This window comes from Apis mellifera, linkage group LG4, assembly GCF_003254395.2.
Source record: "Apis mellifera strain DH4 linkage group LG4, Amel_HAv3.1, whole genome shotgun sequence".
Classification (NCBI taxonomy): Eukaryota; Metazoa; Arthropoda; class Insecta; order Hymenoptera; family Apidae; genus Apis; species Apis mellifera.
Genome location: NC_037641.1, coordinates 7,826,441 through 7,845,299, shown reverse-complemented (window position 1 = coordinate 7,845,299; position 18,859 = coordinate 7,826,441). Strand labels below are relative to the sequence as shown.

General features: G+C 33.1%; 1 protein-coding gene across 2 annotated transcripts in view; it reads right to left on the bottom strand.

The window, feature by feature from the left end:
* The window catches only part of LOC100578579, a 151,832-nt gene that overhangs the window by 7,830 nt on the left and 125,143 nt on the right, over positions 1 to 18,859 (bottom strand). The gene's annotated exons all lie outside the window — the stretch shown is intronic.

Sequence of the window (18,859 nt, the reverse complement as noted above, 5' to 3'; positions counted from 1 at the left end):
AGTAAATTCTTATTATTTATAATTATATACGGGTTCTTCTAACCTGTAAGAAAATATTGATTAATTAATTTAAATCACGTGTTCAATTCTGTTAATTATTCCAACATTTTTAAATAATTTAAACAATAAGATTTTCAATCGATTTAAACAACTCGTCGTCGAATATAACGCGATATTCACGTACAATTTAAATTTAATTAAAATATCTTTATGGTTCAATACCTTTGATATGTGTATCCTTCTTAAATGGAGAGGACATAGGTCAATTTTTATACGATTTCACGTCAAAAAGAAATTCACGAAAAACATGGATCGAACGTTTCGTTTCGTGCTATACACCATACTTCGACCAGTTTATTTCCATCGAATGGGTACAAAGAGAGCAAACGAAAAAGCGAATGAATCGTTCGTTTACACTGCAAAGACAGAGCATGCCGTTCTGTAAATATTTATATCGCGAACAAGAGGAAGGAGCACAGTATCGGTACTTTTTTACCTGTGCCCACGTCTACATTCCCCAAAATTGTAGTCCGTTTGTAATTTACGATCCTCTCTGACGCATGACCCAATATTTGGAATTGGGACTGGAACTCGAACAATCATTTTCCATCCCTCTCATGCAACCTTCCACACAAACCTTGAATATTTCAGTTGTTATAATGACTTTTACGAAGGCCCCCCCCATATAATTTCGAACGATTCCACCATGAAATGTGGAAAATTTCATATTCCATTTGAAATTTTCCAAGTATCTAGAGAGAGAACTATTTTTGAAGGTAAATTTTCGAGGAAATCGTCGAGGAGATTAGAGAAAATTTAGATTTATAATTTTCTTCGAGGAAAGATTTTAAAATTTAAAGGAATTTGGGATTAAAAAAAAAAAAGAGAGAGATATCCAAAGATAGGAATGCGATACGCAAATATTTTTGCAAACGTTGTTTTTCAACTTGTGCAAATATATCTGGCATTGAGTATTGAAAAAAGTGTATTTTCAAAAAGATTATACAATTTCGAGATTTTTATTTCATTTATACACTATATATGTATCATGAAATAGGTCGCTTCAATTTTTCCCAATATAGAAGTTTTTGTTAAAACAGATTTATGTAACGCATACATTCTAACAGATTTTTATTTACCTATCACGCTTCTCTTTTTTTTTCCCCTCTAAAAGAACAGGAAACAAAAATCAAACCGAGTAAACTTTAAAAACACAATGACAAATATATGATACATACGACATTTTTAACAAAACAATTTTATTCGATTCCTAAATAATATCAATACATTTCTCGATACATTTTCTATCTTTTCAATGATCCCCAGACTTATTCCGATAATTATCATCTCGTAAACGATTCCATCATCCGACTTTCGCGAAGGACAAATTATCGGCGATCAATGAAATTGATCGCAGCTTTAACCGCGTTCTCTCTCTCTCTGCGTTCGATCTCTTTCCTTTTTTCCCTTTTTTTTTCGGCCATGGACTTAGCACGGAGTTCGAAATGACTCGCCTTTTACCGGATATTGACCCGATCCGGACGACATATCGCGCGTATTGTTCACTTTGTTCCCCATTCAGATCGGTTCCCCTCTCAACGGGTAATTTACGTTTGTCACGTTTATTGTCCGGGATCGCGCAGTGTCGATCTCCCACCGAAAGAGCATCGGCCATTGTTCGCCCATCGTTTCGAAATCGTGGATATCCCGGAACGAGTGATCATCCTCTCGAAATCGGCCAAGTTTAAGAATCGATATCCCGGCTAGATTTACGGCTCCCCATCTGTCATTATCGCCTGTTACTGAGAGAAAATTCGAATGCGGAACGAATTTGGAACGAATTTTAATCGCGTGGAGGAAAAAAAGGTATAAAATTAGAATTGGTCTCGAGCTTGCGGAGGAATTGGAATTGTATTGAAATAGCTAGAATCGGAGAGAAAGTAGGTATTTCACGGTGATAAAGGTTTATTAAACGATGTTTGCGTATCGTTTCCCTTTTTAAATACACGTAATCGCGATGTAACGCGTTTTAATCAATAAAATTAAACTCGGAGAGATCCTCGTTACGATATTTTACATTTAAACGATGGTAAAAAAGTGGTGATACAACGATTCGACGTTATTTTATCGAAAGGAAGAAAGAAAAAGAAATTTGTATACGCGATGAACTTTTCGAGCAAGCAAATTTCTTTTTTTTTGATTTCGTTACCTTTTTGTGGATTGAACAACGTTAAATCGAAACGAGGGAAAAAATAATGTGTCGCGCAATAATATGTCGCTCGAAAATTTAACAGATTTGCGGGAATTTAATCGGGCGGCGAAATCCTGAAGCGTGAAGAATCCGCACGTAACGTCGAATCGCGTTTTATTCCGGTGAACTATCTCATTTTATAATACCGTACGGATTTTCGTAGTTTCAGAATTTCGACCGAGAACGTTCGTTTTATCGCCGGCTAGATTGTTTGGAAGTAATGGAGTGGATGGTTTTGTCGGCGTTTGATAAACGCCTCGTAAAATTCAACCGTGATATTCCGCAACCGTTATTGCCGCTAATATCATTGCTAATATCGTTTAAATAGAAACTTGGTTGTTTGATGGCACAGCTGCGTGCTGGACAATCGTGATCGTTCACTCATCAACGCGTCGATTAATCTTTTTTTGGATCATTGGACATTTTCTACTCTTTAAGATTCGAGAGAGAAAGAAATTCGAATTTGTGATTAATAATTGTTGGATCGGTGTTCGACATTTTCGTAAGAAATTTTCGATAGAAGTCTCAAGATATTTGTCATAGAGCGAAAAACTTGCAATGTTCGTTCACGCTTAAAGGAACAACGTGTATGATATTAATGGAATGGAAACGAAGGAAGGAGAGAACGCGTGAGTCCGGTTCCTCAAGAAAGAAGATTAATGCTCTTTTTTTTCCCTTTTCACTTTTGAATTTATTATTCGCGGTAACTTAATAACTCCCCTAATGAATTTCCTGTTGGAGAATTTTTTTAAACTTTATTAGAAGGAAAATTTTAAATAAGATAATTCGAACGTATATAATTTATTATATAAAACGATCGATCTCGAAATTATATCGATATTATATAAGCAAAATAACAAATATTAATTTACATTTTATCTTTTAATTTTATACATTGAAAAAAAGGAAAGAATTTTATATACAACCGAGGCATGAAACATTGTATTATATTGAGCTATATACGTTATTAGAATTTTCATATCGAATTAATATTCGCATCTTTTGCATCAACGGTAATTACCCCAATTATTTAATAATAATTTTATACTTAAATTGCGCGTGTGCGCGTTTAATCGAATACGTTTAATTTGCATATTTGCAAAACCGTTTAACGTTCGAAAAACAATTTTAACAAAAAATTCAGAGGTTTTAAAATTTCTTCTTCGCTAATATTATTTCTTTTTCAAAATCATTATGATTAATGGCCATGACAAAATATTTTCTCGTATATCTATCTTTTATGCAATTTCAATAATAAGAAAGAAAGAAAAAAAAAAGGAAACTTACCGATACGTGAAATAGCGTGTAATAAAAATACACGAATGGACTGAATGTAATGGAAATATCTACATATGCATGCAATTGCCAAATTGCTAATTCCAAGCAAGCACTCGAAATTCTGGTAAAGCGTGAGCACTAATTTAAGCAATCCTATCTGCAGTTAAAGAGAAATCCAAGGCTCAATGGTTAAATAGAAAAGCCCAGAAACGAAATAGAAATGGAGTATCAGCTTAAAATTTATGATCCATGAATTTGAGAGGTACGGTTGTATTAATTTAATTTTCATTCACCTTTTGATCAGAGGAATCTAAGAGCATCCCTTTCTCAATCCCGTGATTCGTTTTCTCAATTGTTTGTCAATCGATCAATTTTAATCAGACGATTATATTAATTTTGATCGCGTGTTAATTTATCGCGCAATATTTCTTTCTTTTTTTTTTTTCGTTTCCAATTCTTTCGTTTCAGAGTTAATTCGTTAATTCACGGATATCAGTTTTATTACCCGTTTATTATTATTTATATCACTATTGCTCGTTTAATCACAGTTTTATTACACTTTGAAATATCGTCCGTGAATGCACTTGACTAAAAGCGAGGAAATTCATTAATATGTATAATGTTATATACAACGAAAATATTCGCTCTCTGAAGTATTTATTCGAGACTCGCGCGCATAAATGTATTTCATTACCTTACATGATGAAAAATCAAATTTTCCCGCGTTAATGGACATAACATTTTAACGGAAAAAAAAAAATCGGCGCGCGCATTTAACATGGCGGCTGATGTTTTCCCCTGATATTTATTAATTCATATTTTACTCGAAAATTTCTCCTATCCTATAATGATATTTATCAATATTTCATTATTATCGTAAGTAAAGAGAAAAATTATTATTATTATTAAATAATAATAATACTAAATTTTATTCGAAAAACTTTTTCATTTCCATTTTTATACAAGTTTCCTTATTGCGGTGAAACTTTTTTCAAGATTTATTTAAATCTTCCATCTTTTCCTTTCTTTTTTCTTTCTTTTTTTAAAATACACCGTTCTTGCGTATTTAATAACCATTTTATCTGTTTTTTTACAACGAAGTCCACGTGATACTTCCCACGGCGGCTTAGATAAGATTTAACAGAGAATTCTCCCCCCCACCTTTTTTTTTCTAGTGACCCATTTCCGCATATCGATTCATTCTACTAACTCATTCTTTCTTATCAAATCAAATATTGATCCTATTACACTTTTCATACGCGCGTGTATTTCTACATTTTTTCCCTTTCTTCAATCCTAACCCTATCACAATCTCAATATCATAATCCAGATCATAAACATAACCTCACTTTATTCCCTCCTCTTATTTTAATATGACTTTAAATATTTTTTTTATATATTGCTTATACTTTTACACTTTTTTATTCCCTTTCTTCTTCATCAGAATCTCACCTACGACGAACAACAATAATCCGCAAACATAACCTCACTCGAATTCATTTCCCCTGCAGCGGTCAATTTACTCGAAAGATCGCGATGCGAGGAACGATCCGCGCTTCTATTTCCTGCGATTTCAAGTGTCGGTGATATCCGTGGTTGCTCGAATCTCGTGCAAAGTGGCCTCTCGGTTATTAGCTCCTCCTCCCTTTGATACCGTCCCCTTTCCACACTCGGCAGACGTTTCGATTTAGTTTCGAGATTAGATCCGTCCTGTTTGCAGATCATGTACGAACAACTACGGTCGATGACAGTCAGAAGATCCTCCTCCTCGATCCTCGTCGATCAACGGATAATTAAACGGTTAAATTAAACGCTCTTCGAGAGATTGATTTGCGTCTTGTCGTATATATCGAATATGGAGTTTGTCGATTGTCCATACTAGTTTCGACACTTTGATAACCGCTCGGGATTATAACGCGATACTGACTAAATACTGGTGTCTTGGCATCATCTGGGTTTCCAGCAAATCGATACACCTGTTGTTGTGATTAATTGCCAATATTAATCTCTAAGCTTTCGAATCAATAGTTAGAAGGATAGTGTTCGAGATTTATGTCGTATAACGTTTCGTACTTGCTTCGATTGGATTTTAATCTTATTACCGTAATCCTGATATTCATTATTTACCTTTGATCGTGATTTTAGCAATTAATATATTATTAATAGATGGCTCGGGCAAATATGTTCATACAACAAAGTATCGTTCGATAAAATTAACATTTCAATTTTTAATCAGAATCTTTCTTAATTTCAAATACCGCCTCCCTCTATAATAATTAAATATTCGAAATATTCAACAAGAACGTCTCTTGTTTAAAGTAACTTTTAAATATAATGCAAAGAGAGAGACTTGTAATATTCCTGTCTCGAGCACAAAATACCCCGTTCGTAAGATTTTATCGATTCTGTATCGAAAGTTGGCGTCGAGCAGTTGGAGCAGAATTACGTACGTATATCTGGCGATAAGCCTGGCCGCTGTTGCTTTTGCCGTTTTCCGGAAACGAAGATGCATGTCCCCCCTCGCCCCACGAATTTATCTCGCCCTCGATTTATTGCGTAATCCTCCGGCGCACTTGCTTATCGTGACGAAACGAGACGTTTTTTCTATTTATCCAGCAGGGCACAACAAGATTCGATTGGACGTGGGATCGTAAATACGTGGGGGGAGGGGAAAAGCATCGAGTTATTTTCAAAGTAATTTCGAAAGCTGCTATGGTCGTCGAATAAATAATTTACGATGCGAGTAAAAGTAAAATCAACCTGCATGAAGCTGGTATTATTTTAAAATTACGTATACATGTGTATATGTATATGTGTGATGGTATTACTTTAAAGGATATATTTTTAAAGGTACATAGAATTAAGATTGTTCCGTCTTACACTGTTTGATCTTCGATGTCGAGGGATTTATCGAATATGAACGTTCGGTTTTTCGAGAAAATATTTTCGAGAGGAATACGTGAATATGAATTTTTGACAAGGGATTATGTGGAATTTTTAAGAAAAAGTGAGCTGGATTGACATTTTTAATCGCAAGGAGCAATTTTACGAATGGATTTATAAGAATTTTCTTTCAGTTTAATATCGAAGGAATTAAGGAATCAAGGAACGGAAATTTCAGGTGATGCTAGTAAGAAGAATATTAAGTTTGCATTAATTGGAAAATTAATCGGAAATTGGAAAGTAATATAATGAAGTAAGTAATTTCGAAGTTCGTGGCGGAAACTTTGTCCTTTGTGAAAAATAAATCGTTGAGGAAATTAGGGAGAAATAAAAATTTATCTTGGCCCGGAAAATCTTCTAATTCGTGAAATTTATTTTTAATGGAAACTCGTGTGAAAACGTAATTAAAATTTTCGTTTCAAGTGGAGCCAGGTTAAATTATATTCTTCGTGGACACACGTTAATCTTTGGATAACACTAGAAATAATCATTTGAGAATTATAAAATTATAAAAAAAAAAATATTGTTTATGATAAAAAATCAGAATTCATAAATATTACAAATATTAATTTTTAGCAAAATTTCGTTTAATAAAGCAACTTCTTTCTTTATTATTACCATTGTGTATCCATTCATCGAGAAGATTCAATTGTAAACTTGTCGATTTCTATTACCCTCGAATCGAGAGACTTCTCTTTTCATAAAGATCTTTTCCCCAAATAGGTGAAGAAAACCGGTCGCTTTTCACCATGGTCCACGTAATTCCATCTAGTCGATACATTACGTTGCACAACAAGAAACTGTTATTAAAGTGGCGAGGGTTTTTCCGCACAAGTTGCTCCATTCGTTCCAAGTTCTGGGACTATAAAAAAGAACGTCGCGACGCGGGGGTGTTAAAGTCCGATAACACTGTGTAACCGAATTATGAGTTGTTCAGTGAAAACCGTACTCGAAATATCTTACGACGACTAATTCAATAGTTCGATATTAGTTTCCATGCGAATTCCAATTTAAACTTTTCACGTCACATTTTCCCAGAAAAAGTATTTCCATTCGTAACATTTATTTTGGATCGCGATTAATCGCAATATTTTATTTTTGAAGATTGAAATTATTTATATTTTCTGTTAATTAATTAAAAGATATTTTAATTCACGTCACGTATATTAATTTATCAAAATTAAACGCATTGTTAATATGTCGATTCTGTTCGAATTTTTTTTTTTTCAGGAGGAAGAAGATAATCCAGAATCTTATGGAGAAGAAGACTCTAGATTAAACGAGCTGCAATTTTCCAGTTTTCTGATTATATTCCGCTCCACTGGCGGATTAAATTAACCATCGCATTAATAAATCCATCTGAATTTATATTTCGATTCGGTGAACGCCTTTTGAACACGCGATCGTTATTACACGTTATTTTCAGGCAGAGCCGAACAATTGATAAAAATCGTTCAATGGCTCGTGTTACAAAATTATAAAAAGTTTTACACGATACGTGTAAATATCAATCTTTTATTCTTGCCTTTTTTTTTCTCCTATCTATGCACGCGCACACGAACGTCAATTGCTCAATAGTGGAAGAAATTTCGCTGAAACGACGAAGTTCAAAAAAAAAAATAGAAAAAAGAAAATAAGGGTCGTCGACCGACATTTGGTTCGCTAAACCATCGATCCAATACCATCGATAACACATCACGAACGACGTAAGTAGGTATCACGCTCAAGTCGGTGATTAATGATGCACGATCCTTAAGGGATCATTCGACTTATCTAAAGGAATTTACAGCGCGAGGTAAATGACTTGGAAATATGTGTCTCATCAGCAATCCATGGAATGCTTCATAAAAAATGTTTCCAGAAAAAAAAATCGTTCTTCCAACGATCGTCAACGGTTTATTCATTCAAAATGATATTCATAGTATCATTTATACTTTATTATAATACCCATATTTTCAAGATCTTTAAAATGAAAGAATGTTTCCAGAAAAAAATCGTTCTTCCAACGATCGTCATCGGTTTATTCATTCAAAATGATATTGTGTCATTTATACTTTATTATAATACCCATATTTTCAAGATTAATAAAATTTAATAAAAATTATTATTAAGTTAAAATCTTTGCTTGGAGAAATAATTATTCGTAAAAAAATGAATGCTTCATAAAGAATGTTTCCAGAAAAAAATCGTTCTTCCAACGATCATCAACGGTTTATTCATTCAAAATGATATTCATAGTATCATTTATACTTTATTATAATACCCATATTTTCAAGATGTTTAATAAAAATTATCATTGAGTTAAAATCTTTGCTTGAAGAAATGATTATTCGTAAAAAAATGAATGAACGTATACGTGTAGAATAGAATTTTGTTAGCAATATCTGATAGGTTTAAATATTTATATGGTACACGTCACACTGTTCAAATCTTTTCCTATTTTACGTCATGATTTATACATGTAACTTGCCGATGATCGATCGAACACGCGATCGGTTATCAATTTCGTAATGATAACACGAGCGTGGCTACGCATCGCGATTTGTGATTAATGACATCCCTTTCTTTATGCAATTAATCAAACCCCATTAAGCTTGCAACGATACTTGAAAAACCAATAAAGCGAGAATTTTTATTACACGGGCCATCGTTCAAAGTCAACTACTTTTTCGCCTAATCAACTTCAATTTTTGACTCCATTGTGTACGTACGTACATTCCCGGTGAAAAAGAATCGAGCAATTCTCTTGGATGGCAAAGTAGTGGTTCACTTTCGAGGCTCAAAAAACTGCTCGTTTCCTTCGTAAAACAATTGTTACGACGATGTACTCGATATCTTTCTCTTATTCTAAGAGTTTCGTTTTTCAGATTATTATTAAAATCGAGCAGAAGAAGAATCTTAATGAAATAGTTTAAAAATAATTTTCTTATCTATATGTATCGAATATATTATACATTCTTAAAGACAATAAAATTATATCGTAAATTTGATTCAAACTGCAATTGTGCCGATTATTCTAAATAGGATATTATTAAATATTATTCATAAGTATGCATTGCGTAGGTTGCTTATCAGTTCAATCTCTTAGATTAGAATAGAAGATGAGAGTAATTGGTATCTATCTAGCTTGTTACAGAAATCGTTTCAAATTGAACTATTTTTCAAATTTCTTTTCATTATTTATTGAAATTCTGTCACGACTTTAAGAAAATGGAATAATATCCAAACTTAATATATAATTATTTATTTTCTTTTTTCTTTCACAAAATTATTATATTAATTAACCCATTTGTTTCAAAGTATATTATTAATTACATTTGGAAAATAGTCCCCAGACATTGCACACAGATTGCGATCATTATCTAAATTAACACTTTAACAAAGGAACGGATTAATTATAGACATATACACGATAATTTTGATATATCCTAATAATAATAATATCACATCATGTAAATATAAAATATATCAAATAATAACATTATTCAAACGCTATAATACCTGATTATATTCCTCCTTCGCTTCCACGAAAATTTCACGAAACAAAAATTGATCGAGTAAACGATAATTAATTCTTTTTCATCAATCTCAATAAAAAAATACCAACTTTTCGTTCAAAGACGCATCATCACTCCCACTTGCTTATTCTCCTCATTTCGTCCGGGTCGTTCAATCATCCGTTTCCGTGATGGAAGCCGACAATCATCGTGGAAAAGAGGGAGGGGAAATTCCACGGAACGGTCGAAAAGGGCATTAAGCCATGATAACGCGATCCCCATTACTCCCGGCCATGAATTACCCTCCCCTCGCTCGAGGGGTTGGTTGTACCTGGAACCCTGTCGCGGCCGACCGGATGTCCGTTTCGCTATTCCGTCGACGTAGGATCCCGATAACAACCTGCCCGGAATTACCAGAATATGGCGTGCACCACTAGCCACGCCATCCCTTTGGTCCACACGAAATTCCTCCGCACGTACGGACCAGGAACCCCTCCCCGTAAAGGGTAAATTAGCCCGCAGGCGGAATAGTAAAATTATTTATGCCACCCCTGCGATTGGTCTGTACACCGGTGCTTGGGAGTTACTCCAGCTATGGTGGACGTTTCTGGGAAGGGAGGATCGTTGATCGACAGAAAATGGCCTCTTCTCGAGAGAAGGAATTATTTGGGTTTTTATTTTTTTAGAGAAGAGAATCGAAACACGGTTCTTTTACGTCTTTAGAAGGAGTAAGATTTTGTTTCGACAATGATAGGATCATTCGTGATGAATGAATCAATCAACTTGAAAACTTTCAAATATTTTTTAAATTGAGTTAAACAAAATTGAAAAATTAGTTCATCTAATATAATAATATTAGTTTGTCAAATTAAAATAAATTTTTATAAATTATTCTTTAAAATCAACATTAGATGTCTGAAATTTTTTATTTTTTCAGGGAAGAAAGAGAAGGAAGGGAATCGAAACATAGTTCTTTTACGTCTTCAGAAGGGGTAAGATTTTGTTTCGTGACGATGATAGGATCATTTATGATGAGTGAATCAATCAACTTGGTTCAAATATTTTTAAATTGAGTTAATAAACAAAATTGAAAAATTAGTTAATCTAATGTAATAACATTAGTTTGTCAAACTAAAATAAATTTTTATAAATTATTCTTTAAAATCAACATTAGATGTCTGAAATTATAAGAGTTGATCTTTTAAATATGGTATTCATCATGAAATACTTTTAAGAGATTTTATTCCTCAAATAATACCAATAAAATGATTTGTAATTTACTTTATTTATTTAATAATTTTTTATCTATTTGTTATACTAATAAATTCAATATTAATTAATATAAATCTAGATAAGAAATCCTCTAAAATTGAATTAAAAAAATGAAATTGACATTGATAAATTTATTTGAAATATTACAAATTATTTGAAAATCTAAATATCAATCCAATATTATTATTTTTATTAGATTAATATTATATATTATAATTGCAAATATTTTTAGTTTAATCCCTTATATCTTTATATTAACTAGACATTTATTATTAAATATAATATAATTAATATAAAATATAATATAATATTTTTATCTCTAACTTTATGATTTAGATTCCTAATTTATCTAATTTATAATAATTACATTGTATTCTTAAGATACTTATTTCCCTTAAATTCACCAGTATTCTTAACAAATTTCATAATTTATCATTTAAACAAATTGTTGGAATATATTTGATATATTCCAATGATGTTTGTTCGTTTTGATTTTTGTTAACTTAACTTTTCTTTCATTCGTTGTTGTTAAATAATAAAAGGATATTGGGGTTAAATTTTTTTTCAATCGTCGGTGATTAGATTTCTGTGATAGAAATCGAGTTGTTCTCTGATTTAGAAGTTTGCGTGGTGCCGGATTTCATGGTATGCGATTGTAAATTAGACTGTTTCGAGGTTTCTGACATGCAATGCGAGCGGACGTTGACCGAAAATTATAGATTGGCATGCCACGAGAATTGTAGGACTGTTAGTGGATTGTTACCTAGCTCGTAATAATATGTCATCAGTGATATAGTAACCTATATTGAAAACACGAACGTACAATTATTATATATTCATCAAGTTGTGAGGAAATTTTCACATTTGCTTTTCAAATTTGCTTTTCTTTTCTTTTCTTTTTATTCTCAAATTCTCAAGAGAAATAATATCAAAATTCTCAAGAGAACGTTATGAACATTTGTCACTAGGGTTATTGGCGATCAAGGGTGTGGTAAGTGACTTTGACCAATATGCATGAGCGAAGTTGGGAAATTCTCTACCTTGCGCTATTCCTCACTTGCGCTGCAGGGGGGTTGTAAACCGGAAATTACAGTTAATTGGAGGCAGAAACTCGAAGAACGGTTCGGGGATGGAACCGATTATTCTCGATTCCGCTGCCTCGTCCAAAACGCCCTTCGAGATCATCCTGTGAGATAGTCGAGCGGAAGTTCGAAGGAAATACGAAACTGAACGAATCTGTGCGTGGATGGATTCAATTATCGGTTATCAAATTAAACGAGAGTTTGCTGGAAAAATTAAATTTTTTAAAACTTTCTCCTCCTCCAGCTTTGCAAAACGTTCGTCTAGTTAAAAATTCAATGTTTGTTTCCAATCTTAAGTTTTTTATTCTCCTTGTATCTTCAATTTTCTTTAATTTTTAATGGAAAACGCTTTTTCGCGAATGGAAAAATATTTAAGAATGAAAGAAATGGATTTCCATCGATTCTGATTTTTCTAATAAGAATATTATTATTGGCAGGAAAAACTGTTTTAACGAGATTGAAAATCGTGTCGATTTTCCAGTCAATTTGGACTCAATAGAAAGTCCAATATATAAGGGATGTCAAGACAATTTTTTAATTCACACTTTGTTTCTTCGAATTGTCCGACGAAAACTCATCAGATCTCGATCAGGGGCCATTTCGAGGACGAAAGCCACGGGGAGGGGGGAAGGGAAGAACGAGAGCGCGATCGAATCGCATTTTTAATTCAATTATCGCGGCCGAACGATTCCTCGACTATCGCTTTAGCCGAATTTAGATCTTCTCTCTCTCATGCTTAATTACTGACCCATTTCGTGCACCAACTCGTGGCCATAATTCATGCAGAGCCAATCAAACTCAGGAAATTTCTATATCCATTCGAACATGGCTATTCATAAATTATCCTGGAACAATTTATTACTCGACAAATTTAATTTTAATGATCGTGTCGTTCTTTTTTTTTTGTTGTTGTCTTTTATACTTAAATATACACTCAAGACTCGGTGTTTTTTACGCAACGAAAGTAAATAATAAAAATTAATAAAAAATTATATGGTCGAGTAATAGAATTTGAAAAAAATAATTAAAAAAAATTTCATTGGGAATTTCACGTATTTCACCTCGAAGAGAATAAAAATTATATGATGATTTTAAAAAATTATTCGCTCGCGTCAATTAGAGATATTGATTTATTTGATCGAAACGAGGCCAAGATCAAAAAGAGGTACGGTTAAGCGGAGTGGAAAAACAGAGAGGTTGATCGAAAAATCGGGGAAAATTAGAAGATTCCCGCAAAAGAGAGCAGTGTCAGTTTCGGAATCGAAGGGACAGGTTTAAAAAGTTTTCGATGGCCGCCACCGGATCGAAGTTAAATTGATTTCGTGCTCAAAGGAAGTAAAAACACACGAAAAATCACAGGAAAAATCACACGGGAAACGAATCGTTAGTTTGGGCCACTAATTAACCATTCTTTCACAATCGTTCCCTTTTACATTTTCATTTAATCGTATTAATAAAATTAAAATAAATCTGACGATTCGAATTGGAAGACTTGATATGGAATGTAACGTGTAAAAATTTATCAACATAGATTATTTTTACAATCGTTTCCTCTTGCTAAAACAACTTTTATATTTATTCAATCGTACTAACATTAATTAGAAAAAAAATCTAACGATTCGAATTGGAAATTGATAAAATATAATCTGAATATATAAAAATGTGAATCAAATTTATTACAATATGAATAATTTTAGTACATAGAGGTAGTACATTAAAAAAAATTTACAAAAAAATTAAGTTAACTTTGATTTTTGAATTGTTTGACAAATACTTTCTGAAAATTAATTAACGATTATTCTGAAAATTTTCAACATTAAATCTCTCGAAATATCTCAAACAATCGCGAAAAGGAATAAAAAAAAAAAGAAATTCAAGAAATAACGAGATCATAAATGACCAAAAAAAAAAAAAAAGATCCGCATTCAACCATGATCGTCTTTTTTCCCCCTTTTCTCTCGATTCGTTCTTCATTTCCATTTCACAACTCGCGAATAATCGCAAACGCGGTATCGTTCTCATGGTGTGCACGCGTGGAAAAATTTTAATGGAACGGTTTCGTTTGTCGGCCGGAGATCGTGAAACGTTTTTCTCGATCGAATCGGCCGGCAGAACGATTTATACACTTCCTGCTCACCCACTAATCCTTTTTGGTGTACGTCTCTCTTTCTCACTCTCTCTCTCTCTCTCATTTCACGACTTGTTTCACGATCGACGAACTGGGATCAATCGATCTTTGCCAATTCGAAATATGGAAATGAAATGTCGCAATTTCCTGGGATTCGGGGTAAACTTGGGGTTTAAATCGACGATCGTGCGTCGTCGAATATGTTTCTGATCGGTTTTTCACTTGGACACGTGCCATTCGTCGGGATTGGGATTGCGTATTCGGCGAGGATAGAAAGTATTTTAGCCTCGTTTGAGGTTAATACACGTTCCATTAATGTACGATGCCACGTTTAAAAGTATAATAATAATAATTTGGAAGAATTATTATTATATTCATATTTAAATATTTATTCTCTAACATATCTAATATTGCAAACGAAATTGAAACTGGAAGAGGCTCTACGAGTAGAATAAGTAGAAGTTAACATCGACGATCGGTCGATGTTTGATTGTTCCGATTTCTAGTTAACTGGAGAAGGCTAATTGCTTCCAAACAATCTTGATTACTCGGTGATCGTGAACTGGTAAATTGTTAACTCTGATTTTCCTAACTCTGGAATCTTTGTTTTTTGTCTTCTATTTAAAAGATGTTTCTCTTTAGAAATTGAAGAATCAAAAGTAGATCCTTAACTTATGAAATATCATAGTAATCACTTCATAATAATCGGTCTTCGATTCAGTGTATTCAATCTCCTGAAACATTTTTTTCTCTACATTGAATATGAATACAATGTGAATGGGATAATCAATTTTTGAGAATGTGATGTAATATTTCATCGATTATCGAATGACGACTTTTTATTGGAATCCCACTTTTATTTCGGATTGTTTAAAACGTGTGAATCGACGTGTTACAAATGAGAGAATTTTTTTCTCCCAGTGATGTATATATAAATTATTGGACGAGAAAGGAGCATTATTTTAACGAAATAAATTAGAAAATTAATATGTCTCAAGTTTTGAGATTGTTTTACTTCGTGACAAATAGCAATCCTGTAATTTTATACATTCTATATATTATATGTTGTAATACATATTTCATATTTATCGGGAACAACAAATAAAATTGAATACTTTAAGTGAATACTTTAAATGAATATTCTTTTTTTTAAATTCATTAAAGAATTTATATGCAAATTATTATATTCGTATCAATATTTATCATTTTCCGATCATAATTTAACTTTTATTCGATAAATTAAATTCTATGATAAAATATCCATTGTACATTATCATTTAATTAAATCATAAAATTGTATATTTTATAAACGAAATTGAAGAGAAATAATTATTTTTCAGTATATGGATCTCCATTACTTTTACACGATATAAATTTTATGGGACTAGGCTATTAAAATTGATGTTATAAAAGAAACTCACGTTCAATCTCAATCAGGAAGATATATATATATATATATAGAGACTTTATTAAAATTTGATTGAAAATTATTTATACAAATTGCACGATAAAAGCTGGAATTCGAATAATAAAAAATCCAATATATATTTATCGATCACCTTCAATAAATTGAACGACTCCTGTTAATCGTTCCATTATTTAATCCATTTTCTTTATATTGCGCCTAGTTCTATTCCAATGGAGTTATTAAAAAAAATTTCAATTATGAAATTCATAACTTTATAACGATCGAAATTGAAAATTAAACGATTGAAAATTATTTTTATTTCGAAACGAAAATTGCATAAAACAACATTCGAAACGCATAACAAAGAAGCCAGATAAACGAGAAAGTCTTAATCGTCCCACCATTTAATCCACCCCATTCACACTGCGCTTATTCCAACAGAATTCTAACTCTATCTCAATGGAACTTTATTAGAAAGATTGCATTGTCATACGAAAAAAAAAAAAAAAAGAAAAAGAAAAACGATAATTCAATCGTGAAATTCACAACTCTATAATTTTCAAATTATTCGAATTGCAAAATGAAACGACATTCGAAAGGAAAATTCGAAACGGATAATAAAAAAAACCCAGATAAACGAGACCTCGAAGTTTTAATCGTCCCACCATTTAATCCATCCCATTCACGCCACGCATTATTCCAATAGAATTCTAACTCCATTTCAATGGAACTTTATTAGAAAGATTGCGCGAAAAAAAAAAAAAAAAGAAAGAAAGAAAAGATAATTCAATCTCAATCGTGAAATTCACAACTCTATAATTTTCAAATTATTCGAATTGCAAAATGAAACGACCACGTTCGAAAGGAAAAAAATTCGAAACGGATAATAAAAAAAACCCAGATAAACGAGACCTCGAAGTGTTAATCGTTCCACCATTTAATCCACCATTCCCTTTACAACCTTGCGTTCAATTATCACATGACCTCTGCTCACGAAGCAACTCATAATATCAAATCCAGGGACGGTGTGATTAAACTCCTTTCGAGGAAGGAAAAAATTTGATCGATCTCGATTTCACGATGTGGTCACGACGGAATCTGAACAACCTGACTTTCGATACTTCGCTCAGGAACGAGCCACCCCTTTTTGGGGGTGGAGAGCGCGCACAGCAGGACTCTAAAACAATGTGGCTGGCCCACGATGGGATAAATGGGTCAATGGAGGGGGGAGGAAACGCGTGCAGAACGTGGAACACGCCGAACTGACCGAGTTCTTGCGAGGTGGTAAGGCAGGTATGGATCGATAGGAAATTCTTGACTCAGAAAATTTACAATGTCAGCGGGGTCCGCGCTTCGAGTGGGTGTCTCGAGTGGGTAAAGGGAGCCATCGCGAGGATAAGCTACTCGTCGTGGTTTGGCTCGGTTGTCGACCGGCGTACTGCAAGGGAGACACTTGTCACTCTCTCTGTTCTCTGCTTATCGGCCGGGATACATGGGATAGGGCGATAAAACGATGGATGAGGCTTTTCTTGTCGATTGTGGCGAAAAATATGTCTCACCATCCTCTATTATGATATAGGAGAATGGAGAAATCAATACAGGAAATAAATAGGATATTATAATAGTATATAATTTTTTAATATTGCGTTCAAACGTGACAAAGATCTCTTCGTTCGAGATACTCAATATATTTCTTTTCTAGAATTTTGGGAAAATTTTGGAGGATTTTGTGGAGAGGAGAATGTAATATAAGAGAGTGGCGAAATTTTTGCATTTACTTTTTTCTTTACAAGCTTTCAATTTCTTGAATGTTTTTATTCGACAATTTTTTTTTTTCATTCTGAAAGATTCAAAGACACGATATTATTAAGATTCTTAATTAATTAAAAATAATTTATTCTCGAGAAATCTCTCGACTCGAGAAAAATCAAAGTATAAAAATTAATAAAACAACGTGTTAAGAATCGATCGAATATTTATAACATTGCGAAATATCTTTCAAAGTGATGACACAAGTGTCTGGTGCCAAATGGATAAAAGCAGGGAAGAATGATTCGAGTATTTCGTGTTTCGATCGGGAGAAGGGGGAGAGGAAGGCATATGAAAGTCGGTGAAGATCGTCTTCCACTCGTTCCTACCCCCTCCCCCTCCCAAAGATTGCTATCCGCAAAGTGGATTGCGCTTATGCATTTCCGATCCTGTTCGAATTGAAATTTGGCTCGACTTTCTTACCATCTTGCGTTCGACGTGTTTGACAGATTGGATTGTGATTATTACATTACGAAAAGTGGACGAAAGATTTATTGAAATCGGAATTTAGGGAAGATTGATCGAGAAATGAACGAAATTAATCGAAAGATTAAGTTAATTCTTATTCTATGACAGTGAAAATTCGTATACGTTTATATTATAGATATATTTCACTTTGATTTAAGATTTTTAGAGAATGGACTTTTTCATTTTTAATGGAATTTGAAGGTTTCTTTTTTGGAAGGGGAGGCGACATAGCGATGTCTCTGCACACGTACGTGCTTTGGGTTTGTCGACGCGTGCGTGAAATGCGGGAAAGCAGCCGAAAATTCCTCGTTGGTATTCTCACATTCCTGGTTATTATGCAGAATCTTGAAGAGCGTTTAAAGTGGGTTAAGGGATTAAAGGGTTAGTTTGTTTGGCAAATCAGTAGAATTTTTTGAAAGTGGAATTAAAGGGGATTCGCGACGACAAAAATTATTGGCACTTTTCTCTTCTCGTCTCCATTTTAACTTATTTTAAGTTATTTGAAAGAAAAATATTTTTAATACCCGTCTTTAAAAATAATTATCTTATAAAAGTTTATTTCCGATTATTCAGTGGAATAAGTTTGTCTCAAGCTCTCGCAGAATTTCTTCAACAAGAAATTTCTCATTTCTGATCGATCACGTCAATCGATCAAAGAAACGAGAAATAAAACTACTGCAAAAATATTACTACCCAAGAGATATCGCTCATCTTTAAAGAACT